We start from the raw sequence: 26,132 nt of genomic DNA on the forward strand, positions 1-26,132 counted from the left end.
TTTTGCAGAGCAGCTGGAGCAGCAGAGGGGAAACAGGGACTATGGCCGTGGCTCCAGGGGAGGGGGGTCTTTACAGCCCCACATATTTCCGCCGTTAGCTCCCTTCCCCATTAATCCTCCTTTCTTCCCTTGCGTTCTTCCTTCTCCCTTTCCCCCCTCCCCCTCCCACCCGCCCCCAGCAGAGCCCAGGGCTGAGGCCGGGCCCCTTCCAGAGCCAACTTCCCCGGCCGGCGTGGTCCAGCAGGACGGAAGGTGGGGGCTGGCGAGGCCGGGGCGGGCTTGGGCCACTCCGTGCCGGGCAGCAGTGCCGAACACCTCGGCGCAGGCGGAGGGACACCCGCTCCCATCCCGCTGGGACTGGGGCTCCTCCGAAAGGGGATCACTGGCTCCGCGGCTCCCGGCTCTAGCCGAGTCGTAGCGGCTGGCACGGCCCTTGCAGCCGCGCATCTTCCCAGCCGGCCATCCAGGAAGACCTGGGTGCCCCGCTGCAGGAGGGCCGGCCGGGGATTCGGGGGGTTGCCCGCCGCCGCTTCTCCCCTGCTCTGCGCACTCGCTCGCAGCCTTCCGTGGTGGAGTTGTCGGGTGGCTTTGGCTGTAGAAAGAAAAGCGCGAGCTCTCCCTACCCCTGCTCCCGGCTCCATGCTTGGTGCCTGGCAGTGGCTTCCCGGGAAGCCCAGAGGCAGGGAAGTATAGGGAGTGGGTTTCCACTTTGGCAGGAACGGAGAAGGGGAAGAGGGGGTTTAAGAGATGGCAAGGTTGGGGGGAGACCCACCAGCATCCTGCCATTGAAATGCTGAGCAATGCTCAGCAGCTGGACCAGCATTGTCTCTTGCCCAGATCTCCTGAGTCTGCCCACCCTGACTGGAGTTGGCCAAGGCCTGGCCGACATGGGGCTCTGCTACTTCTCCCCCTTCCCTTCTTGCCTGTCCTGTCCTGTCCTTCTGCCACGTCAGCTGGGAAAGGCAGCCAGGCCAGGGCCTGGCCCTGTCCCCGCACAGTTCCAGGTCAAGGTCAGGTCTGGCCAGCACATGAATCTCTCAGCAGCTCTGCTCTGTCACCTTTTAGGCAAAGGTAGTGATATATTGGAAAGGCAACTAAAGTGTCTGCTATTGTACCTAGCTCTGTTTTTCTTCCCCTCCCAGCTTGCTTTTCTTTTAGCTATTCCTGTTGGAAACCCTTTGGGGCAGGGACTGGCTGATCGCTCATATCATTCTCTTACTTTAGCACAGTAGAGGTTGTCTCACATGGCCTTGAGTATTGTTGCAAATAACAGGGCTCTTACTGCTAATGATTAATAACCCATAACTGAGTTTCACATAGGTGGTGCCTAACAGATAGACTTGATGTCTGACATGGTATTGGTTCCCTTCCTGTGAGGGGCCTGAATGTGTTTCTCTTGCTTTTTGGGGTGAAGGTGAACTTTGGGGTAGAAGCGAGTGATTGATAGGCTGACAGGATGCTGCCGCTGGCCGCGCACCTCCAGCTCAACCCATTTCGCCCGGCGCCATTTCGGTCCCAAGTCCTCACCTCTGCAGCACAGTGCTGTTCTGCAGCTTCCTGGGCTCCCCCCTCCCGCACTGCCAGCTCACCAGCAACCTGCCCCGCAGTGCTCCCAGCCAACATCTTCCTGTGCCCTCCAGCAGCTCTGCTAAAGCATCAACTGCTAGCGCAGCCCTGCTCTGCTGGTGCTCAGTGGTGACCTGCAGCATCTGTCTCCTGGCTTTGTTCCTGAGCCCATTCCCTCTCCAATGCGCCTCTGCTCAGACCCGCAGCACTGAGCTCCTTCTACAATTCTGCCAGTGTACCTACAGCCTTAATTGAAAGTCCATTCATCGCTGTGCCACTTGAACTCTTCAGATTGCTCCGCTGGTCATCCGAGTGCTTATCCGTGACACTTCAGGTTTCAATATCTGTAACTCTGACACAACCCTGCCAGCACACTCCTCTGAGCACCTGCTGCAGCCATGTCATGCGACATTTCAACCAACCGTCCCAGGGCTCTCCTCTTCTTTCCCTTCTCCTTCCAGGTGATCCTCTCTCTCATTTCTGACATCAGTTCTTCTTCTTTTTCTGGTCCTGCACAGATGTCCTTCTGTAGCTGAGTACTCCTGTGATAGAACAGAATAGGAAAGTCTGGCTCATAGGTCGCCTGTGGGGATAGGAGAGAAGGATGTCACAAAATGTGATAGTGGCTAGCCTTGATGTAAAAGGCAGGCAGTAGTCTGTGGGAGAGTCCATAGTCTGTTTTCTGGTCAAGAAATGATAGTTCTTTTCTCCTTGATGACTTTTCCATTTGCCGTGAAAGCCCAGCAAAGCCTCATTTAAGAGCTCTGAGCAAAAGCTGTTATCAACTTTAGTAAGAGACAGGCACTTTTTTTCTGTGTCGTCATTGCAGTAAGGAATGAAGGGAAATGGAGAGCTCAGGGAGCTCAGGATGGTACATAACCCAGCCTGTGATTTTTTTTTTCCCCTTTCCTAATCATGCCATGTAGCAAAGCTGACATGGAAACACACTTTGTCCATGAGTAAAGGGGTGGGGGAGAGAGAGAAAAAAGAACCCACAAAGACAGCTGGTCTTGTAAACAGGCACATGGTTTATTTTTGTGTTTTCTTCCATTGTTGTGCTACAGAGACCCTTGGAATTTGGATCTGTGACAGTGTTGAGGAGTCACATTCCAGGGAGGCCTTGCCCTGTGTTTCCTGGGATTTTGATTTTTTTTTTTGTTTGTTGTTGTTTTCTTTGTTTGTTTTTTTTCCTTTTGCTAGAGGGAAATAAATTCATTCTGACTCCCACCCTACTTGGTGACTACATGCATACTGGTTTCGGAAGGAATCGGGTCAGAATCCTGGTCACCCTGCTGTGTTGCCTCCCAGTCCCACAGTACTGACCACTGGAACCCAGTCTTTTATTTAACCATATTTTCCTTTTTTCATCTACATCCCAGTGAATTTAAATCTGTTTGAAGAAGATTAGCATGTAGCACAGAGGAAAAGTAAATGTCTCACAAGCAGTGAACACTTGTTTGGAGTCTGTGTTTAGCGTTCCTGTAAAATCAGTGGAAAAACCTTCTTGCGGTTTAACTTGAAAGGGAGCGGGAGCAGATCTGGCAGTCGTTACCATGCTTGTGTTACGAGAGTTAATTCTGAAATCACCAAGCTGGTGCTTTCCGGTAGTTGAGCTGCAACCTGCAAATGTAGAACTTGGCACAGTGCATCTTCTCAAGGAGAAAGCCTTTGTAACAGGTTTACCTCTTTGTCAGCAGGGGAGGGAGTCTGGCCAAGCAGGGGACTTTAGCAAATCAGAAGAAATCATTTTTCCATGTCAGAACCTTCCTAGACTGGCAGAATCTTTCTCCCTGAGTGATACGAATGGAAAGGCCTGATTCCTCTCTGTTTCACTAAGGGCTTGTGGGACAGAGAGAGGAAGAAAATCCAATGGTGGAACAAAGTTGGGGCTGTGTTTATTGAAAGTCTACATGTGCTGAATCCTCCTGCCTCTACTTAGCTATTTAGCACCTTGCTGGGTCAGCTGCTTTACCAGAGCCTGCAGCAGTGGCTTCACAGCCCCTCTTTCCATGTCCTTGTTGCCTCAGCTGATGAATAATGCATGCCTCTGGTTGACAGATAAAATGAAGCGATTTGTGCATGTTTTGTCTTAGTGATGAATTAATTAATTTAGTTTCTCCTTTTCTCCTCCAGCTGTTTTTCTTTGTCACTCGTTAACGCATGGGGAGCAGGGGTGCATGTGATGCCTCGTGCAGATTGCCCCAGCCTTCAGAGTATTGCTGTGCAGGGGCAGCTGTGGAGCAATGGTGGGCGTGGCGGGGGTTCTCGTTTGGTTTTCACTTCACAGGGACTAGGGTTGCTCAGGCTGTTACACAAATCACAGCAAAAAGTAAGGGCTCGTCATGAGGACTGGCAGTGAGCAGCCACCAGATCTTTTAGGTGTAACTCAGGCCTTAGTCAACTCTTACAAGTTCCGTCATTTATATGAAGCATTTCTATCTCTTATATATTTTTTAAAATTAGCAAACGAGAACGAATGCTTAGACAAACCATAAAAAATAGGCAGGTATTCTGCAAAACAGTGTCGAAGCTTGACACACACAGCTGTGACAGTGTATCCTCTTTATAATACATATGTCCTGTTCCTTGCTGCTCCTACAGTGTCTCTTGTTTCTCATCTTGGGTGTCTTTGTTCCTGTGATCCTGCCTTTTCTATAGAATAGAAGACTAATTCCTAGTCCTTGGCACTGCTGATTCCCCAGTACTAAACAGAACCTTCCCTGTTCCTCCATCATCAGAAGATTACTTTGAGCAAAGGTTGGTAGCTTTAACAAAAGGGAAAAAAATCATTCTACAAAGAGCAGTCAGTGATCCAGTAAAATTAACTTCATTCAGAGAGGAAATTAGGGTTGCAGTTAAGTTCTGCAAAAGTGAAAAGCTAGAAGTCTGACTACTTTCTGTGGCTTGCCTCTAGTCTCCTATCGATGATGAAGCCTGCTTTTTTTGAAAAAGACTAGTGGTTCTGTATGCCTGAATGTTTACATTCACTTCCTCAGAGATATTAACAATGACTAATATTTTTAAAGAAAGGCAAAATCTGTTTAAATTGTCTCAAGTTGGCTACCCAGAAATCTAAGCACCCAAACCCAGTAGACCCTTGTAGCCTTGTTGAAATTATCGTAGCTGAGCTTTGTCCACCACAACCACCCCCATGCTTTGTCCACCCCGCCGACCCCCATGCTGAGTCTCTGTAGCTCTTCCAAGAAAGCAGTGTTCGGTAGTTGAACACAGGGAAATTCTGGTATATACAAAAACTGTTTCTTCACAACAGGTTAGTATTTGACTTACTCTGTGCATAATTTTATATGAAACAGTTTTTGATAAGGTGCTTTGACTTGTCATTCTATGCACAGTATTAATTGTACCCAACTTGGAATAGCTTCTGTTGATCTGCAAAACTGAAGCTTAAATCTCTTCACCTGGTGCTTGATCCTGGGAGATTCCAGTGATATTACATGATCTGGAACATGAAAAACCTAATGTTATTGTTAAACCCTGTCATTCTGATTTAGTATACACCTCTGTGCTCTTTGAAACATTGCTCAGACCTGTGCTCCTGTGCTGCTGAAGGTACAGTCTCTTAACATGTGTTTAAAAAAAGCTTCTTCTGATAGCTACTTTATGCTTGCTCAGTATCTCATAACACATTTTGCAAAAGTGGGAATTCTAGTCCTGAGTCAGAATTAGATCAGGGCTTTCTTCCTCCTTATATTTCCTTAGCAATTTAGACCGGAGAAAAGTTTCTTCTACTTTTTATCATTTCTGCTTTTGCATAATATAGCCCTGACTTGTCAAGCAACTGCCACATTCTGCTGCAGAGGTGACTGCATTTCAAAGACAGATGAAGGATCCTGCTGTATGCTTTGTATAGGCATTGAAGTTGTAAAGAATATTGGGTTATGTGACACAAGCTATGCAGTCAGAATGCTGCTGCAGAATGAGGATGATACTTATAATATTTCTACACTTAAACAATAGAAGAAATTTTTCTTAAAGATGCTGGCCAGTTTTCCTTGTTTGTTTTTTTTTTTTTTTTTTTTTGTTCTTTTACCATGGCATGAAAATGCATGCTTGAACAATGTTACAATAGTCACTCTGCTGTTGGAAGTTCCAAATTCCTCAGACAGCTCTCATTATAAGCAAGGAAAAGTACCCAGGTCATCTAAGGTGGGAATACTGATTAAAACCAGGATGATCTCCAGCTGCTGATGAGGAAGTTCCATGGTTTGCCATGCAGCAATTAAACGAATAAAGAGCTGAAACTTCTACATGTAAGAAACACTACGCTAGATGTGAGGAAGAATTTTTTTTGCAATGAGGGTGGTGAAACACTGGCACAGGTTGCCCAGAGATGTGGTAGATGCCCCATCTCTGGAGACATTCAAGGCCAGGCTGGATGGGGCTCTGAGAAACCTGATCTAGTTGAAGATGTCCCTGCTCATTGCAGGGGGGTTGGACTAGATGATCTTTGAGGATCCCTTCCAACCCAAACTGTTGTATGATTCTATGAACAGAAGTTTTGTCTGTGAAGTACACAGGATGAGCATTTTTCTATTTCTCCGTTTCCATGTACTGTGCCCTGAGAAGACTGGCTCTCTGTGTAGCTGCCCAGGATGACAGTCCTGTGTGGGTTTGCAGACATTTCTTTGGTTTTGCATTTCTCTTGTTCTGGTGGGTTTTGACAACTATGAAAGGTGAGTTGCACTAGAGAGAAAAAGGTGTTTTTCATGTCTTCTGTGTAACCTCTCCACACAAGATGACACTGTTGGCCAGTGATTTTGATTTGTTGTATGACCTTGGTGAAAGATTACCTTTCTTTCTGACTTGTTTTCTTCACCTGTGATGAGAAAACCACTTATCTCCTAGGTAAGGTGAGCAGTTCTGGTGTACTTGTGTGCTTTGAGATACATGACCGGGAGTCACAGAAGTGTATGAAATCTCTGTAATCCTCTTGGGAGTTAGATGTTGGAGCAACTTAGAAGAGCAACCTGCTTCCATCTGTCTGTGAAGGACAAGGAGGACACCCTCAGATTCTGGACATAGATGCAGTAGCATTCTCCCACATGGCTTTAAAGCCTGGCCAGTCTCTAATGCCAGATGCCAACACTGGTGTTTCCGAAGAACCTTTTGGCCGGAGCGCTGGCTGTGCTGGATTCCTGGCAACTGCTGGAGCGGGGGCCTGAGATTTACCACTCTTACGAATTACTTCTGTGCTCTGTGTGTGTGTGTTGTTTTTGCACATTAAAACATAACTACTTATACCCCTGACTGACCTTTCCCCAAACTATGAATTTAAAGTATTTCTGACACTGTCTTTTAGAATTTGAATATAATTATATGCTTTGAGTGTAAATTGTGTTTTTTGCTACATAAGAAACTAATGGAAATGATCTGCCTGTTCCTGTAGTTTACAGATTATACGCTTTAGATCTGGGGATGTATATTTATGCTGCTTTACTGTATGGTATATTAAAATGAAAATGAAGTTGGTATGAGTTATAGTGGTTGCTGAGCATGAACAGCAGGCTGATAAAGGACATTACTGTATTGATCCAGTACTAAGTTTTACTTTATCACCTCTTAGTTTTGGGCCTTTTATCTCTTTGCATTCTTGATGAAAGAGAACAAGAGAAGGGGGGTGGTTAGTAGGTCGAGAGAGGTTCTCCTTCCCCTCTACTCTGCCCTGGTGAGACCACACCTGAAATATTGTGTCCAGTTCTGGGCCTCTCAGTTCAAGAAGGACAGGGAACTGCTGGAGAGAGTCCAGCACAGGGCAACAACGATGATGAAGGGAGTGGAGCATCTCCCTTATGAGGAAAGGCTGAGGGAGCTGGGTCTCTTTAGTTTGGAGAAGAGGAGACTGAGGGGTGACCTCATTAATGTTTATAAATATATAAAGGGTGAGTGTCACGAGGATGGAGCCAGGCTCTTCTCGGTGACAAACAGTGATAGGACAAGGAGCAATGGGTATAAACTGGAACACAGGAGGTTCCATTTAAATTTGAGAAGACACTTCCTTACGGTGAGAGTGATGAAGCACTGGAACAGGCTGCCCAGGTGGGTTGTGGAGTCTCCTACTCTGGAGACATTCAAAACCCGCCTGGACACATTCCTGTGTAACCTCATCTAGGTGTTCCTGCTCCAGCAAGGGGATTGGACTGGATGATCTTTTGAGGTTCCTTCCAATTCCTAACATTCTGTGATTCTGTGAAGAGAGTGGGATGTATTTCACAGTTTATAGAGGGCCTTGTGTCTGCAAAAGCTCAAGGGACAGGGTGAATAAATCAGAAAGATGCAAGATGTTTCTGAAAACATACCCTTTGCTTATTCTGTGAATACCACATGGTGAAGAATCAGGGAAGACTTTGTTTTCTAGAGGGCTCAGGAAGAGAGTATCATCAGGCTGATTCACCTGTTGAGGCCAGGCTCCATTTAATAACAACAGAGTAAATCCATCTCCATGTTAGCCTTGGGACATGGTTTTGAATTTAGAAAAAATTCAGTATGTCTACATTAGGTGGATCAAATTATTGGAAGGAGACAAGAGGTGAAGTTTGGTTTTTTGTTTTTTTTTTTTTTCCTAACAGTTTGATCTTTGATGTCATGCTGGATAACATCAGCTGATGATCTGGACAAGGCTGGTGAACCCTTTGTGTCCTTCCTCATCTGCTGTGCTGCCCAGCAAGGGTTTTCATGACTCCCTGTTACACCAGCCTTCTGCTTCTGCTGGTTTGCTTAATGACACCAGCCAGTGGAGATGTTACAGGAATGGTCTCTGCAAATGTTTCTATTTAACTGGTTCTGCAGGTTTGCTGTTTCAGGTACCACTTTTCAGTGCACAAATGTCCTCCACTGCTGGTGAAGGCTGCAAAGCAGCAGAGTACGGACATTTCCCAAATAGCATTGGGAAGGCAGTTATGGGGTGGTTAATGCAGAGAAGACACAGTAGACAACTGTGTATCAAGCATACCGATCATTAACAGTGTTTCTCCTTTTCTCATCTACAGAGCATACATAAACATGGCCTTAGAGAAGCCAAGTCTAGCAGTATTTTATTAAAATTGAAAACATTCAGCACTGCTCATTTTGTCAAGCAGGAAAACTGACTTCTGAAGTATGTACATGTGCTAGCAGATGTGGCAAGATGGTTTGAGATCTGCCCGCCTTCTGCAGGGCAAGTGAACATGTTTGACTGAAACATTGTTGAATAATTGCAACTGTTCTCAAAGAAAATAATAGAATTTTTTTAAAAAGGCCTAGTTCCTTTTGATTCAGTTATTACGCTGCCTGGACTATACATAGAAATTTGGTTCTGCCGAGGTCTCCACTCAGCTGTCTGCTCTGGAGAGATTCTCATTGTCTGTTTGAACACTCAGGAATCCCTGTGTTTATTGGATTAAGGCTTCTGAGTTTCTTGTACTTTATCTTTTACAGCTTCCTTGAGTTGTGGTGATTATCTGAGGCTTTTTGACTTCAAGGACTATTGGAGCTTGTAGTTATATAGACACATTTTCTGACCTACAAGCACTGTGGGTCTTTTAGTATCTGGTGAGTTGAAAGTCAAAACAGTAGGCAAAACCCTGACATTTTTCTCTTACCTTTGTTTTCCTTGATTTACCATCTAATGGTAGTCCATCTTAGCTTTTCTCACATTCTGATTGTGCTACTGATAGTGGTGATGTCCTTGGGTTTTCACAGAACAATTTGTCATTCACTGATGTCCACTCAGTGCAGTGTTTAGCAATGCTGGTAGCTTGGTCAGGACCTAGAGAAATCTTAAGTTTATGTCATCTACATCTGGTCATCTGCTTCTGTAAACTCTCTGTAGGATTGCAGGAGGATTCCTTGCTCCTCCAATATCATCTTTTCTTTCAGTTAAGTAATGGATGCTGAAGCTATTCCAAATTTCCCTGATCTTGCTCCCCGTCTGCAGTCCAGCATATTTCCGTCAGTGTAGGTTTGCAAGATACTGATGGCTTTGAATGCCTTTTCACTTTTTATTATCTCACCACGAAGTCTGTTCTCCTTCCTGTGCCCTCATGCATTCAGAGGCAGTTCATTAGAGGCAAGGAAAAAGCAAAGAAATTAATTTTCCTTGAGAAATGTATTCAGCACCTTATACAGGCTTGAAGAGGAAAAACAGAGCAAAGAATTCTTGCTGTCTTCTTTTCAAACTTTTTTTTTTTTTCCTATGGAGAATCTGGATAAAAAAATGTCAGTGCCCTGCAAGCATCCCCTTACCTGGTCACTTGCTTTTCTGACTCTAGACACTAGGAGCACACCAGGTTTGCAGTAGCCTGGAACAGAGTAAGGTGGTGGGGGTGGCTGTCCTCCAGAATTGATGTGTATTGGCTTAGGAAAATAATAATATGTCTTGTAACCAAAGATCAGGGTAGCAAATTCTGCTCAGATGAGTGCCAGTAGTGTCTATATAAGCTTATTTTGTTTCAGGTAATTATTATTCCAGACAGGCTGGTTTCTACTTAACAAGCCATAAACTCAGGCTCCTTTTCTTGGCCCAGTCATTAGGAACATATACATTGGCAAAATGAGCAGCTTCCGCTATTGGACTAATTAATACTTGATAGCTGGTTTACAGAAATGGTGAAAACCTGAGCCTTTTGTGTATTCCTTGGTGAGAACTTTTGCCATTGGTGTCAGTGAAGCCATATCTCACATGGCAGTGAGCAATGCTGAAGAGGTTTTTCCTCAGCAGCAGCACTAAGCAGGACTGAGGACAAGAACTCTCAGACTTTTTCCTTAGCTCTGCCACTAGCTTACCTTGACATAATGGATGATGAATTTTTGGGGGCACATCACACATTGCCCAGTGTGCCCAGTTTCCCTGTGCTGTAGTGCAGAAATGTATGAGTATTTAAAATCTCTTTGGATTCTAATATAACCCATCTGAAAGGAAAAGCACTATATTGTTATTGTTCTTTCTCAACATACAGGAAAGATATTTTTGAACTTCAGCCAGAATATTTGGTTCTTTGAATTTAGAGACCATCACAGCTCCTGATACTGTCTTTGGGAAGTCCTGGGAATTCATCCCTGTAAGGCCCTGAGAAGAAGTGGTGCCCTTTTGTGCAGCCAATTCTGCAAAGAAATATTGATCCTTATCCCAAGAATACAGTGTCAGAAAAATGGGGAATACCTGGGCTGCGTGGTTAAATGCAGCATTTTGTTTCAGTCATTTCTTTCTGAGAGCAAGTGATTCTCTGCTGCTGGTGACGGTTTCATTTACTGCTTCAAGGAGCATTACAGACATGCATTTCTCTTCACTGGTTCCAGAAATCTCAGGGGATTTTTTTTATACCAGTGGCCCAAAGAGCTGACCACATCACCCCAGCCTCTACTTTCAGTGTCCCTGTTCACTGTCTTCTGCTTCTGTCACAAGTTAGATCTTATCTGCAACTGTTCAATCAGTTCATTTTACCAAAAATTGTGGTCAGAATTATTGAGGTGATTTCAGCTAGTGAGGGAAAGAACAGGGGAGGGAGAGAAGAGGAGGAAGATGGAAATCAGGCTGACGTGTAAATCAGTCAGTGGTACAATTCGCATTCTTTCTTTCTCTTAGATCAGAAGAAGAGGAAGCAGAGATTATCAGAACCACTAAAGGTCCAGGTAGTTCTCAACAAAAGACATGAACAATTTGAAGCTGAAGGAAAAAATACACTAGAGAAACAGGAAAGGGAGTATCAGAGTTCAGCAGCAGGGCTACCTTCTTGGCTCCTCTTGATCGGAGCTGAGGAGGTTTAGGGTGCTCTGCAGAAGGTTGTAGGCTCTGTAACTTGCCTACCAGAGCCCCATGCTGGTGTTATTCAATTTACAATGGTCTTTTAGCCACACACTCTTTTGACCTTGGACCTAGACTTCAAAGTATTCCGTATGTTTTTACAAATCCAGTCACTGTGATGACTGAGACACCTCTTTAGCTTATTACTTTTTTCTACCATTGCCTGTGTTCTTTGAAATCTTATTGGCAATATCTAGAACAAGACAGTAATATGTGTAGCTTTTTACCTACTGGTCTAAAGAGGTATTGAAAATGATATTTTCTGTGGAGGAAGAAAGGGTGGATTCTGCTGCTGCTCAGCCTGGGAAGAGCTATGCAATGCTTTATTTGTATTACTGGGAAGGTCACCGGGGCAGGCCCAGGTAAAGTCTGGGCTGTACTACAGTCTGCAGTGGTGCCTCGGGGTGTCTGCCTGCTCTGGTGTGCAAAGAGGAGCAGTTTGTTCAAATGTGGTGTCTGAATAGTGAACATTTTTGTTGGGGCACCCTTACGTGTGTACAGAGGGATATCTGTAGTACTCCTCCTCAGGGAAGCTTGCGTCTCTTCAGGAGCAGTATCTGCCTTTTACGTTTCTGCTGAGGTTTAGGATTATGCGTAATTCATGTCCATAGGGAAGCTGAGTTCAGATTCAAGAAAGAGCTAGGAGCTGTGTGTGGAGACTATTCCCTTCTCAATACTGAGTAAAGACAAAGCAGTCATATCTGCAGGAGCTATTTCTTTCTTCTTTTATCCCATTTCACAGCCTGAGCAACCAACACACAACAACCCTTTTCTATAACCTTTCTGGGTTCCTGGATTCAAGGGCACCTTCTAAAGAGGCTGATTCAGTCACTGGCTTTCATGTAGCTGAACTTGACTGTGTTTATGAAGTCCTACTTAGTCAAGAAATTTAAAATATGGCAACAGCGTCCCTGATGTGATAGGACAATGCAATGTCATAATTTTATGGTGCAGTGCGAATGGTTCCTAATTATTTATAAAATAAAATATTTATAAATAAAATAATTCTAAAATTAAATTATTACTTACATGTTCTTCCAACAAACAAACAAAAAATGCAGTGGGTGGCTCTTGTGAAAGGTTAGATTTCTGTTATCCTCACTGTTTACACCATCCTTACTCTGCACGTCTCAGAATGCATCACAGAAAAACTGCAGTCATTCCAAAATAATTTGTGGGAAGGTTTTAGGATTCTGCCATGTAAACCTAGGTTCTAGAAATTCACAGACAAGACTGTACTATTAGAAAATCATTTGGAGTCTTATAGGCTACAGTTTTACAGTAGCAAAGATTCAGGAACTGAAAAAGATTTTTGGTTCAAATTACAGTTGAGTCATGGATTCCGTCGGTAACCTCTGAGGACAAGGCTTGGAAAATGTATGAGTGAATGTAGAAATTCACTGATAAAGAAATCCTACATTAGACTTGAGGTAAGCAAGGGACTAAACTGTCCCAGAATGCTGAACTGCAGATAAACTCACAGTACAATCAATGATATGTCAGCACCAATTTTGGTTATATGTTGATACACAATTAGAAGAGACATATCCAACCTGAAGGAAGAAATTAATCACAGAAAATTATAAGAATTTCTATACACATTGGTCCATCTGGTCTGGTATTCTGTTTCTGGCCGTGGCCAGTGCCAGATGCTACGGATGGATGCAAATAACCTCTTTGATATGTTTAATTGTATATCCCAAGGGAGGGTTGTGGTTTTTTCCTTGACCTCACAAATGGTGATCACCTTACGCTGTAAAGAACTGAGGAGGAGACTGGTTGTAGTTTTATCCTAGCTATAATGATTTCACATGCTATTCTTTATTAATAGGTCTGTTTCTTATGCTAACTTTGTACTTCGCTATTTTTACATTACTATCTCAAAGCATTTCATGTAGCCTCTTATAGCATCTGATAGAGGGCAAGCAACCAGCTTTTGTATTTCTTGTTCTAAGATGAGAAAATGGGACATGGAGAGGGAAGGCAGTTTGCTGAGTCAGAAACTGTCACCACATTTAAACAGCTCAAGTTCTGCTGAAGTCCCTGAGTTTACTGCTTTGTGTCACTTCACTCTAGGCCATCAGGGTGCCTAATTATAGGCTTCAGAGGTTAATAGAGTTTATGCTACCTGAATGTAGCTGTGCATAAAGTCAAACCTGACCATGCAACCTGGCACTGGTGACCTCTGGTCTGCTTCACCTTTCACATTGCTTTTACTTGGTGGTATGGCTGTGTTTCTGTCTAGAATTTCCTCACAGAAATATGTGCACAGGGGAAAGAGGCACATGCACAGGTAGTCTGACACTGCCAAGAAGTGGCATCATGAATAATCCATTCATGTAACTCAGTTCTAATGTGTCTCAAATACTCATGATTTATGGTTTGTGGGCAGATCGTCAGCATGGTGTGTGTGAATCGGGTCTTCCTGGAATATTTGGCTCATTGCACATGCATTATAGCATTGACCTGTGTATAAGCACTGGAAAACTGGGTGTCTAGAAATGCCAGATGCATGTACATGACCCTCCAGCTTCCTTAGACAGCATTTTCAGGTAGAAGAATAGGACGTATTTGGAGAAATATGTGCATATGGCAGCCATACCTTTTTCTCTTCCTAATAGTAACCTGCATCAGGGACTTCTGAGGACTGGAAATATGATGCATGTGTCAGAGAGAGAGAGATTGTACATTACTTAGCAGAAAAGCTGGATTCATGTGCATTTGTCTATAATAGCAACAACCTCAGCCATGCCAAATGCTGCCAGAAATGTTTTCTCTTTTGCCTCCAAACTGCGAAGACATTAAACCTGTTGTGTCCACTTTCAAACAGCAGTGGCCATGTACTCACAGTGTTTTACAATCTATGGTGATAAAAGTAAGTCCTTTCTATTCAGTATTTTCATCTACACTAGTGTAAGCTTCCCGAAGAGCAGCTTTCAGCTAAGAATATCCCACAGGAAAAGAGGCAGAGTGGTCTAAGCAAGGAATATGGCAGCAACAACTTCTTAGATCCTGTTTTGACCTTGTCTTCTGCTATAGCTCCAGACAAATCAGAGCTTCACCTTTGCATGCTCTAAACTCCCAGATGGTCATGGGAACTTCAAATACTTGCTTATTTCCTAGAGGCTTGGGAGGCATAATCAGCCAGATCTTACTTTCACCATTACAAACCAGAAGACATTTGGTGTCAAGGTAGTCTGTTGTGCCCTCACCGTGCTCACAGCTGGCGAGAGGTCATGTCAGCTCCATTGCTGGCACAATCTGTACCTGTGTATCTAAAGAAGTAGCTCTGACCTTGGATTTAACATATGTGTTGTCCAGAATATGGACCAATAATGCAAAGTCATCCAATACTGCAAAAGTCCTCATGGAACCAAAGCTGGTGAGACCAGAAACCTGCTGTGTACCATGGTGAACTTACACAGACAGTCAGTAAATAGAAATATCCAGTGAACAGTGGGAGAACATTTTTCACAAATAACCACTCTAACCTATCAGCCCTGATCCTCAAGGGAGTCCTTCAAAGCAGGAAGATCTTAGAAAGTAAAATTTGTAACTGTTAGACCCTAGAAATCAAGGGCTCAGCATAGCAATATTGATTTATAGTATGTTGTATTTCTTCTCACATCTGCTGCCTGTGAACTCCTTCACATCCTATAGGCAATAGTTAGTTCTCTCTCTGTCACACTGAGAGACCATATTACTATTGCTAGTACCACTCCCCACAGATCTACAGGTAGCAGGAACATGTTCTCTCAAATTAACTAATTTATTAGATAACAATGTTAGATTCAGAACTTTTAGTCTAAAGCCACATGTAGCTTTGAAAACTGCTGTTACACTTTTAGATCTGAATAGGGGTTATATTCCTTATGTTTTGCATTTTATCCTTCTATACTGCTTGGTTTGCTAAAGGCAAACCTTGCTCGTTTATATCCTTTGATCATCTTGGGTATAACAGCATCATTACAAGAGTTTCAATCTTTGACATTTTTTAACTTAAGTATTTATTTATTAAGCTTTCCAAACAAAACATGTTTTTAATGAAACCTGAAGCCTTATTCTTAAATGCCTAAACTTGTTTAAAACTGAATATAGAACAATTTCTATAAATAGTTTACTTCTCATGAATTACCCTTCAGTGGAAAATTTTCAAGCAATACTAGTCATAAAAAGATTTGGACACAAATGCAAACAAAAATGCACATCTATGCCATTAGAACCATTCTGAAAGCCTGGGTTACATGAGCATTAATCCATTTAGAAGGCTCCCAAAATAGTTGCTGTTATTTCTCCCTTATTTGATACAGTGTGGCTTGAACAGCAGGAGGAATAAAAAACATTTCTGGATCTTAGCTGTAGATGACTGGGGCTCTGGAAGCAAATATTCTAAGACATGCTATCCTCCCAAGTTTTACCCTTAAAACTGGATGTTTGTTGCATTATGACTCTGTAGCTGGGATTTTAATTGATGAGGAATTTTGAAATTGCAATTGCTGTCAGTGAGGTTCTGAGAAAAAACATTCAAAGGATGTGATATTCTTTTAACTGCCACTGTGGAACAAAAGAAGCCTTGTAAATTTTTCCAAACCAGACTGTGGTTGTGGGCTTCTTAAAGTACCACTGATTCTGTTATGAGAATATTTCATTGTGGAGTTCTACACTAATTCTGCATGAAGAAATTCTATTAAGATTCTGTAACCTGCTACTGGAGCAAGCCTGAACCATGGCTCGATCCCATGTTCGCTGCTAGGTGCAATATCATGTTCTTTTAGTGTTTAAAGCTAGATAAATTTAAAGCCCAAACAATTCACTGCTTAGAGGAATACATTGTTTAATATAAACAATATGATGTGTTAATGTGATATGTTTCAATACCTTGTTCAGGCACATATAATACAGTCACATTTGCATAAATAAATAATCCTTGCATGTCTCTACACATTGTGGATTTGCATGCCTAAACTAGTTGTTTTTTTTTTTCCTCAACGCCAGTTATCAAGTGAAATATATAATTTTTGTGAGATCACAGATGTGTGGGACAATATTTAGTCTTTATTTTGCAAGATTTCTATGTCATTCATACCAAACTGTTTCTTGCTTACATCATTGATATATAGCTGTGTGCTTGTGAATGTGGAGGAGACCAGGGTCTGAGAATCCGTTTCTGGATCTTCCATTTTCTGGTTTTATAATTTTAGCCAAATTATGCAAACTAGTTACTGCAGTTTCCTTCTATGTATAGGAATTACGTTAGTGACCCAGCTTTGTAAACCATTTTGAGATAAGTAATAGTTTTTTATTCTGAAAAACTCAAGTATTATTTTAAGTGTACCCATAGAAAGAATAATGTATGCCTGCATATACCCATTGCATTTAGAGTGGAGTCCTTGATTTTACCCTTAATTTACCCATCCTTAAATAATGTGTACCAGGAGTTTAATCCTCTGCATTGCATGGTTATTGGACCAGGCATTTGGGGATATTTTTAAAGTGAATATTTGTTAAAACCATGATCTTATCCAGTTCCTCATTTAATCTGTATTGAACCACCTAGATATTATTCATATTCCCCTACTACCATCAAGTCAAGGTCCTGGGGAAACAGGCTTGATGCATTTTGTTTATCCCCGATAGTTCATCATCTAAGATAAGCCAGGGTTGTCTGCAAACTGCAATCTCATCAGGCAGGCTCAGATAACATCTCACTTGACTTTTTTGCTTATTCCATTAACATGACTGTCCTGGAGATTTGGGATGCTCAGCTTTACCATGCTGGCAAGAGCAAATGATTAACCAGGGATTGAGATTTAGCCATCATTGGCTCCATTAAACATGACAACCCTTTTAGCTGGTACACGGAATCTCTATAAGGCTGTGCTCACAGAAAGCATTTAAATGGGAGGGAGACGAAGCATCAGAGTGCAGTGGCTTTTGTGACAACTCTGCACCATTACATTACACTTGAAAAATATCTTAATTTATGTCTCAAGAGAGGTTTTACTTTCTCCCTTTTTGTTGTTAATGTTGTTGATTTCCTGTACAGGTATTCACTAGCACTGGCATTTTAGAAGTAAAAGGCAAGTAGGATTCCTGTCCATTGGGCTCACTTCCTACAGTTTAAATAGGCCTGGGGAGAGACCCAAGGAGTTACCACTGAGGTGTGTGTGCCGCAGTAGTGGTTGTGTGCATGTGGTCAGGACCACTTAGCATTCCGTCTTTCTTCCTGTAAAGTGTGGCCCAGCAAAGCAGTCCCTTTATAGTGTCTTTCAGCTGTATAGCTCAGAATTTGTACATGAAATTGTGAGCATGTGAATAGCCCCCTAGAAACACTGGTTGGTAGGTTTGGAGGCAGATAGGGTGTGGAAGATTCAGTCTCTGTTGTGTCCACATTGAAAAGGAATGAATGGCAGCCACATTTCAGTGCTTGCATTTGCAGAGAAGAGGGGAGAGAGTGCAGCAAGGAATGGGTTAACTGCCTGCCTTTCTGAAGAGCTGGGCTGGAAAATATTTTTCAACTTACCCATTCAATATAGAGGTTTTGATGCTCTTTCTGTTTCATAGGGTTCAAAATGGATTTGTTTTTCATGTTCTAAGAGGTTTTACTACAGTTATAACCATTTTGATAACAGTTCCAATAACATTTTTGATAAAAGAATTAGCATTTAAAGTGTTGCAAAAATGAAAAATGTTGAAAAGTAGAATGTTGCAGTTTTTAAAAGACTATTTTTTCATTTAAGAAGCCTTAAGTTTGAAAACATTAAAGCAACTGTCTTATCTAAGAATATCTGCGCCAGAACACTGACAAAGGAAGCAGAGGCTGGGAGGCGAGAAGGGACACCGTGATCCTTGAAATCTAACCATGAGAAACCTCCTTTGGGTGGGAAAAATGCTTATTCTAGAGAAGCATGTCTCTAGGTGATGGTCAGTAGCATTTACAGGTGTGACAGGAACAAAAAGGTAATAAGTGGATTGAGTTGAATTGCCTTGTGTTTGTTCCTGAAATGTAATATGAAAGTGTTTTAATCCTTTGCCAAACATGTCTGCTTATTAAACTTTCCCAGCTCAGCAGAAATCCCCACAGGCTGTTGACCACAGTTCACTCTGTTTTTAGAAACAGCCACATCCATGCCAAACATTTTCATGGGGGTCCAGTCCTTTGGCTTATGATCTTACTATATGACACAGCTGAGAACTCCCAAAGTATCTTCAGTCTGGTCTGTAAGTGTCTGCCAGTGCTGGGGAGAGATTATGAGGCCAAATACTGCATCTAAGGGACCAAATTTGAAAAGCTGCACTCCACAGTGGAGAGCAATGCATAAGTGCTGCCTATGCTGTATGTTTGGTGTTGAGATCGGAGGACAGCGCTGCTGCTGTTCTTCATCCTCTGTTGTAGGCTGGAAACTCCAGCCTTCCAGAGCATGGAAATCTTTTTAATTGGCTCCTGCTGTTAGAAGAGAGCGCTGGATGAAGAGTTGCTTAAGGTACCTCCGCAGATACCTGGTACTGTCTGTTTCTCAGCTGTTACGTGTATAAATACCATAGGATTTTTTCTCATCATCTAACAGCCAGGCAAAGTATCACTTGGCTGTGGTTGCCTCTGAATCTGTTTTTTGGACACATCTGTCTGAGCGAGTAGCTATGGTTTGGCCTCACAGAGGATGATGTTGATAAAATAGTTAATGAAGAAAAATTCAGATGTTTCCCAAGGTTAAATAATATGTTCATGATCTAGTACAATGTCCACAAAAAAAAAAAAAGTGAGATCACACATTGCACACTGCCAAAATTTGCTGTAAGTTCAGATACAACAGGAGGGTGCTGGTTCTGATCCTGGTTCTGTTCTGCTGCCCTTAACAGCAATCTTCCAGGTTTGCATTGATATCAGTAATAGAACGTGGACCATTTTACTTGTAAATAAAAAAAAAAGGCAGGTAGATAATTGATTTTTAGAAGCCTGCTTAGGCTGTTATTGTTATTTCTTCTTCTGACGTTGGGGACTTCTGCCTGACACAGGAGTGTGTCAGCAGAGGAAGGTATATTCTGGGGCAGAAGATGGGTGTTTGGGAGGAGGAGGGTGATCAGCAGGGGCAGATGGTGCTGCAGGGCCTCTCTGACTCAGCCAGGGTCATTTTAGCAAGTGTGTGTGTTAGGGCTGTTGTACATTCATTAGGCTGGAGGTTTGAACAGTGGAGGTGAAAGCCCCTTTCCCCTTTCCTTCATGTTGACTTTGGTGTTAATATTATAAGATACACAGAATAACTTCTCAGTAGGTATCAATATATTGACTCATTCTACTCAGTGACTATTGCAGAGCTATGCCAGCTTATACCCAGTGGACATCTGACACCCTTTCTCTGTTTTTATCTGGTTCAGGTGTCTTAAAAAAAAAAAAAAAAAAAAAAAAAAGAAAGAGAGAGAGTAACAGATTACATCTGATCTAATTTCTTCTCTGGTCTATCCCGTGTGTCAGCCTTTCTATGACAGAATCCAAGGAAATGTGGGAAAGCTGTGATTTGGAAAAAATAATATGTTCAGTACATTGTAGTGCTACAGTGAAACTCCAAGCAGTTTGTCCCTCTCACTGAATCTTAATATGAGATCTTATTTTGTGACTTGAAAGAGGACAAGATCAAAGGACAGGTATCATGTTCCTTGCAGACCTGGAGAAATATTGCATTTATGGATGAACTAGCAAAGGAGCCAGGGATTTAGAATCATTAAGCATTAATATTAATTATACTAATTATGTCAAATTCTACATTTAACTAGGTGATGTTTCCTTATCCGTCTGCCATAGGACGGAGAAGATGGTTCAGTGTGGTGTTGGGGAGGCTGTGCCACACAGTGGCCATTGACAAGGCAGCTTGACAGGTCTTTAACTGCTAGTAAAAAACCTGCTATTTCAAGGCTTAGAAATGAGGATGGGACCTAGGAGGTGCAGGAGAACATCTTCCCAAACTTACTGGAGCAGATTGTAGTTAATAGTGTTGTTGTGACTATAATGGTGTTAGTGTGTAAATGAAGCAAAGTTAGTAAATCATCTGATAAAACTGGACTATAACAGACCAATTTTTTAACCTGAAAATGATTTTGTGTCTGAAATTTTGCCTGTTTTTTCCAACTACATCATTTGTTCAGATAGACTACATCATTCTCCTCTCACAGCAGGGTTTGCTGTCCTTTCCCTGTGTGGTGTGACAGTCACTACTGTCACAGGCACATACTGGGATCTGGATTTCATCCGAAATGGCAGTTCCGGTATTTCAGAGCTGATCTCACTCTTCTTCGAACTAGGGGGCAGGTTGTTCCTAGTGGAGATATTTTTGGTATAAGACATGGAACTGGGAATCCTCGTCACTCATTGTCACTGACGTCTAGTGTTAATCCTCATTTCTGGCTGTGTCCCAGTTCTGTTATTTTTATCCTGACTCTTTATATTCTTCCTGCAGGCTTACTTGGATGCTGACTTTTTCTTCATGTCTTGCCCTCCACTGTTTTAGCATTGTTTTGTGAACTGCTCATCAGCTTTCAGGGTCCACAGCAGAGTCAGTCACACTTCAGGGTGAAGCAGGGAAAGCAGAATTAGACCACCACTGAATGCTTTTGATGCTTCCACTCACTATTGTGGTTTTGTCTCAGGGCTAATAGTGAAGCAAGGTGGTGTAACTGAACAAGCAAAGGCTTTCTAAAGATAGTGCCCTATTCACCCTGCCATTCAAGGAACAGAGCAAGATTGCTCTAAGGTTGGGAATTAGTGAGCGAGTTCTCTTTTAGTCCTCCAGGTAGCTGATAAAACTGGCACACAGGCAGGAAAGCTTTTAGGGAGGTGTCAAGTGTGGGAATGCAGTCTGCTGGATAATACGCTGCACTTGGGTTTTGGGATTAGAAGATACCACTGCCAACTTTTTAATGCAGTAGCTAAAACTCTCAGGTTTAAAGGATTAATACCATTTATTTGCTTCATTTCCTCCTGCCCCCAAACCTGCACTCCCCAAAGCAAAACTTTTCTAATCAGTACGTAGCTCCTGCTGAGCTAGCTGGCTTTTTTATTATTATTATTATTTTTTAGCATATTTTTTTCTATGTTGAATAAGCCTGAGAAAGGAAAAAATGGGTGAGGAAAGCTGAAGCTCAGGTAAGGGGGGGTTGGGACATGTTTTTGTAACTGATTTAACTCTTTCTTTCAAGTACCTCTCAGTTACTTTTCTGCTAGCATGCCTGGGGTAGCAGTGATTTTTTTTTCTGTAGCAAAGCTAATTCACTCTGTACTTGTAGAGGAGGGAGAACACAGGCAGTGTTTTCTTTAGGCTGCAGAGCATAAGAGGTGAGAAAACAAGAGTCCTGGTAAGGCTGCAGGGCTTGGAGCAGCAGAAGAGGGAAGGAAGGGGCTGCTCCTCACCTGCCCTGAGGCAACTTTGAGCTATGGAGCAGGGGCAGGGGTGGCAGGGAGCTCCTGTCTGCAGGGTGACCGCTGGAATCTGCCTTAATTCTGCCAGAGACCAGTTTAACCCTGTATTGTCAGTATTTTTCACGTTTCAAATGTGAGAAAAAGGAGTGTTCCGCAGAGTTTAATATATGTCTAAATGGAACTGACATGTTTCTCATTTATTTTCCATATCAGATGAAAAATGTTTCTCTAATGTGGTATTCGAACAAGTTGCATATTTAACTGTGAAGGGATTTTCATTTATTTACTACTCATTCAGCTGGCAGTCCTTTAGTATGGTGTCATGGCATGAAGATTTCTGAGACTTAGGTCAAGCAGTGAAGTTTAGTTAGTACTTCAAAATTACATACGGTTGCTAGAATTTTTTGCTAGATGTAAGAGGTGAGTGACTCATACTTTATTATGTGATGAGTGACAGGTTAAAATCCTAATTCCCATCTCCAGGCGCAGAGCAGAAATAAGTAAGAGCATACAAAGAGTTACAGCATTGTAACCGTAAGCAAGTGCAAATGAGATAAATTATTATTTGCAATTTCACAGCTATTTACATATCTAGACCCAGCTGAAACTGTCCTACCAAAACAGGAAAACATCATTAATTCTATTTCATTGAAAATTGAGTTTCATATGGAACCTAAGTATCATAAGATCACTAAGGCCTAGAGGAAAAAAGCATGTCGTCTAGGTCCATAAAACAATTATGTTGCAGAACAACTGGAATCCAGGAGCTACAGTGCATCCCAGGTTTACTAGACTGAGTCATATTGAGTGCTAGCAGTGGCGAAGTCCTGTTATGGTTCTATCCATTTTTAGATTTATAACTTTAATCTCCAATTGAGTAACCCAGCACAGCACTTGGGGAACGATAACCAATTTTAATATCCTGATGATACATTTCCTAGATAACTACATTGATCGGCACTCCAGAAGTACCTTAGCTAGATAAAGAAACTGTATTGTATCTCATTTCTGTGTCACCAAGAGCTTGGCTGACAGGATCTAGCTAATAACAAAAAAGCGTGTGCCAGATCATTGTGATGAACAAGTTTCATGTAGAGAAGGGTCAAGAAATACCATTCTGTGGCCACTAAATTTTGAGTCTGAGATCAAAAATATGTGGGACAAGTGGGCTCTGTGCTGCTCTTTGGTTTGGAAGTGCCAAGTTCCTGTAAAATGCTAAAATGGATGGTGCATTTTCCCCGTTGGGGGAACTCCTGTGCAGTGGCAATACATTGATGTGGACCTCACATCACTTAGTTTTAAGTAATTTTAGGTGTGGAGCCACCGAGTATTAGCAGAATCCTGTTCTAAGTAGCTTTATCTGGGATATTTGGCATCAGTTACCTTTAGTCATCCAGTCTAGTCTTGCCTTCTCAAATTCTTCCCCTTGTTTTCCATCTGCAGCTTCTGCATCCCTGCAGATGGCCATACCCAACAGTTAGGGCTTTATCTAGACACACATATTTAGCTGTGTATAGGAACTAAAAGTTACTTTTTATTTATTTACTTCAAAAGATTCCCTTGGAGAACTTGGCTTCCATCTGTTAAAAATGCTACCTCTACTTGTTCTCCCTGATGGAGGCTTGAGGGAAGGGAGGATAAGCTTCTCTCTCTAACCAGAAGCTTATATTTAGCTGAGGAACAAAATAAGCCAGATCTTTGGGCTACCTGTGGAGACAGACAGATTAGGCTTCTGATGGCCAGGGTTCCCACTTCTCACATTCATCAGATCTGGGCCAGGCCCATGGAGCAGCTTCTCCTCCCACTGTAACAACCATCCCAGTCCATGATAAATGTTTCTTTTGGAGGGAGGGAGGGTTGGAGTGTGAAGAAGAGTGAGAGTACTGTTTCCTCAGTTCCATCTTTTCTAATTGCTTTCACACAGAAACTAAACTGCAGCCCCCTGAGCACCTTGAAGGATTAAATGCTGATCAAAGGCAGGTTTAACCATATCCCCAGGACAAGCTGCTTAGACACCAAGCAGCACAAGCTCTGGGTTAGCACAGCAACCAGAAAAGCAGAATAAATTAAAAATTATCATTTTGACATGAACAGAGCAGAGTGTTGGAAGAGGAGGCACTGGAAGGGTTCAGGGGAGCAGAGTATGGGGGATGCAGATGGAAATGAAGTAAACATTCATCTCATACTTATAGCCAGGAGACACACTCTGCTTCTGATCTTGGCTGATTGCTGGCATCTGCTACCACACACTGCCTTTTCCCTCCTCAGGTTTGGGCTTTTCAGCATAATAGCATTAGTGGCATTAGAAGAGGAGTTTGTGTTATTAGTTACAACCTAAGGGAGGAGGAAATCTTTGGGGGATAAATTAACAGACCCCTCAGCTATTGTGATTGGCACTCAGCCCTTTAGTTCCTGCCCACTCCGTTCCAGCCCAGCTTTTTATAGGCTTGCAAAATGTTGAGTATCTTATTCATCTGTTTATTTTGCAGTGATTTCCCCTCGTGAATTCTGCACTTGCTGTTTCTGGCTTGGACATAATCAGAACACACACTTCTGCTTTGGGTTTTCCTAGTGTTGGCAAAATATGGGTAAAAAAGTGTACTGAATGTTGACGTTTATAAGTAGGGGAGATAATGAAAAGGAGGATGATTTAGCTTTGAGAACAGATGAGTTAGAGGAGGCTACTTGACTGTTAGTGCAAGGACTGAGAAGGATCAGACAGCAAATGATCAGCACCTAGTTGTCAGTCTTCAATAATGTGGGACCAAAGGGCCAGCACACATATACGTGAAAAGAAGTATCATTTTGTACTGTGAACAAAACCTACATCTTTATACCATCTATTACCACTGGACAGCAGGACCCAATTCATACATTTGCTCAAAATAGTAACAAGTTGCTGATGTAAGACCCTGGATTGTGTGCAGCCTGCATCATAGAGCAGGAGGAAAGACACAATAACTCTCACCTGTCTTTCTCGAAGCCAAACTCCAAACCTTGTGGGGGCTGTGAGCGTGGTGGCAGGCTAGTGCTGCTGAAAGAGGAGAGCAGGGATGGGCAGAGGGAGGATATATGCAGGGTCTCTACATCTTCCCTCTTAATCCTAGGTGGAATTAAAGCAGAGAGAGTCAGAAATCCTGTTTACAGTTTGCTCCCTGCCCTCATGGACAGTGATTCAGAGGCACATTCAGCCTCTAACAAAGGGATAATCAAATTGCATGCTTCAAGTCATTATCTAATCACTACAGAGGTCAGGAAGGAGTCTCTCCCTGTGGTGCCTGGCTTCGCTGGATGAGCCAAACATGCTGCAAACTCTTTTCACTCCCTTAGTGGACTTCAGAGGCAGAAGGCAAGATTTGATGGACCATCAGTCCAATTCAGCATGAAACCGCAGCATTCTTCTGAAAAATTAGCGGTCTCACAAGAGAACCTCTCTTGCACAGTGATGTGAAACAGGCAAAAGGCTCTAGCTCTCTGTTCAGCTATCAAATATGAATGTGAGCAGCATGAGCAGCAGAAGCCTTTCATGAAGGTATATCTTTATTTGTACTAAATAATGAAAGGAATTCCTTATGAGTGAATAAACCTGCCAAAAGGATTCAACTTGTTCACTAAGACTTCTTTGCTGTGAGGCAGCAGTGCTGCATAGACTAGAAACCATAATTTGCTATAACATTAGCAATCCTTTACAAAGAGAACCTAAATAAAGTTACCATGTTATCTCATTTGTCCTTTCTTAAGAACAACCGCAGACTTCTTTGTTTTGACCCCCTGCATAGTTTTCTTTGAAGGGTTTGACACAGGAACCTGCATGTCTCAATGTGATTGGAGTAGAGTGATTTACTGGTCCATCAGAGGCTTGGAAAACAAAGGGGCCAAGCTCAGCGACTAAGAAGAGGTCAGCTGCTTTTAGTTCATGGTGCTTATTCTACTCCTGAATTATTTGATGTATACTCAAGGCTTTCACCCTGTCTAGCCACAGAGGGTCATGTAAACCTTGGAAGAGGATGAGCTGTGCATGCCTCGAGGAAGTCTCATGAAATGATGACTTGGTTGAACTGGCATTAGTAAAGCATTTGAGTATTTACTTAAACTCAGCTGTTGGGTTGTGTTAGGATGACTGGTAGAGGAAAGAAAGAGGGGTCAAAAGAGCTTGTGGAAGGAAAGGAAGGGGATTGTCTAGTAATGTTATATGTACTACAGAGATTTTATGGCTTTAAGGTGGTTTTGTTCCATTTGGGAAGCAATCAGCCTTCATGAGCACATCAGCTGTAAACTAAACAAAGCTTTGCCATGGCCTCTTTTGGACCTCTGTGTGTTGTGTTCTTACACTAAGATGAGCCTTAAGAACTTTTA

The 26,132-nt window shown here is 42.5% G+C and overlaps 1 protein-coding gene across 47 annotated transcripts in view; it reads left to right on the forward strand.

Annotated features, from left to right (window-relative positions):
• Positions 1–26,132, forward strand: part of NRXN3 (neurexin 3) — a 1,036,700-nt gene that overhangs the window by 663,969 nt on the left and 346,599 nt on the right. The window lies entirely within an intron of this gene.

This window comes from Patagioenas fasciata, chromosome 5 (genome assembly GCF_037038585.1).
Source record: "Patagioenas fasciata isolate bPatFas1 chromosome 5, bPatFas1.hap1, whole genome shotgun sequence".
NCBI lineage: Eukaryota > Metazoa > Chordata > Aves > Columbiformes > Columbidae > Patagioenas > Patagioenas fasciata.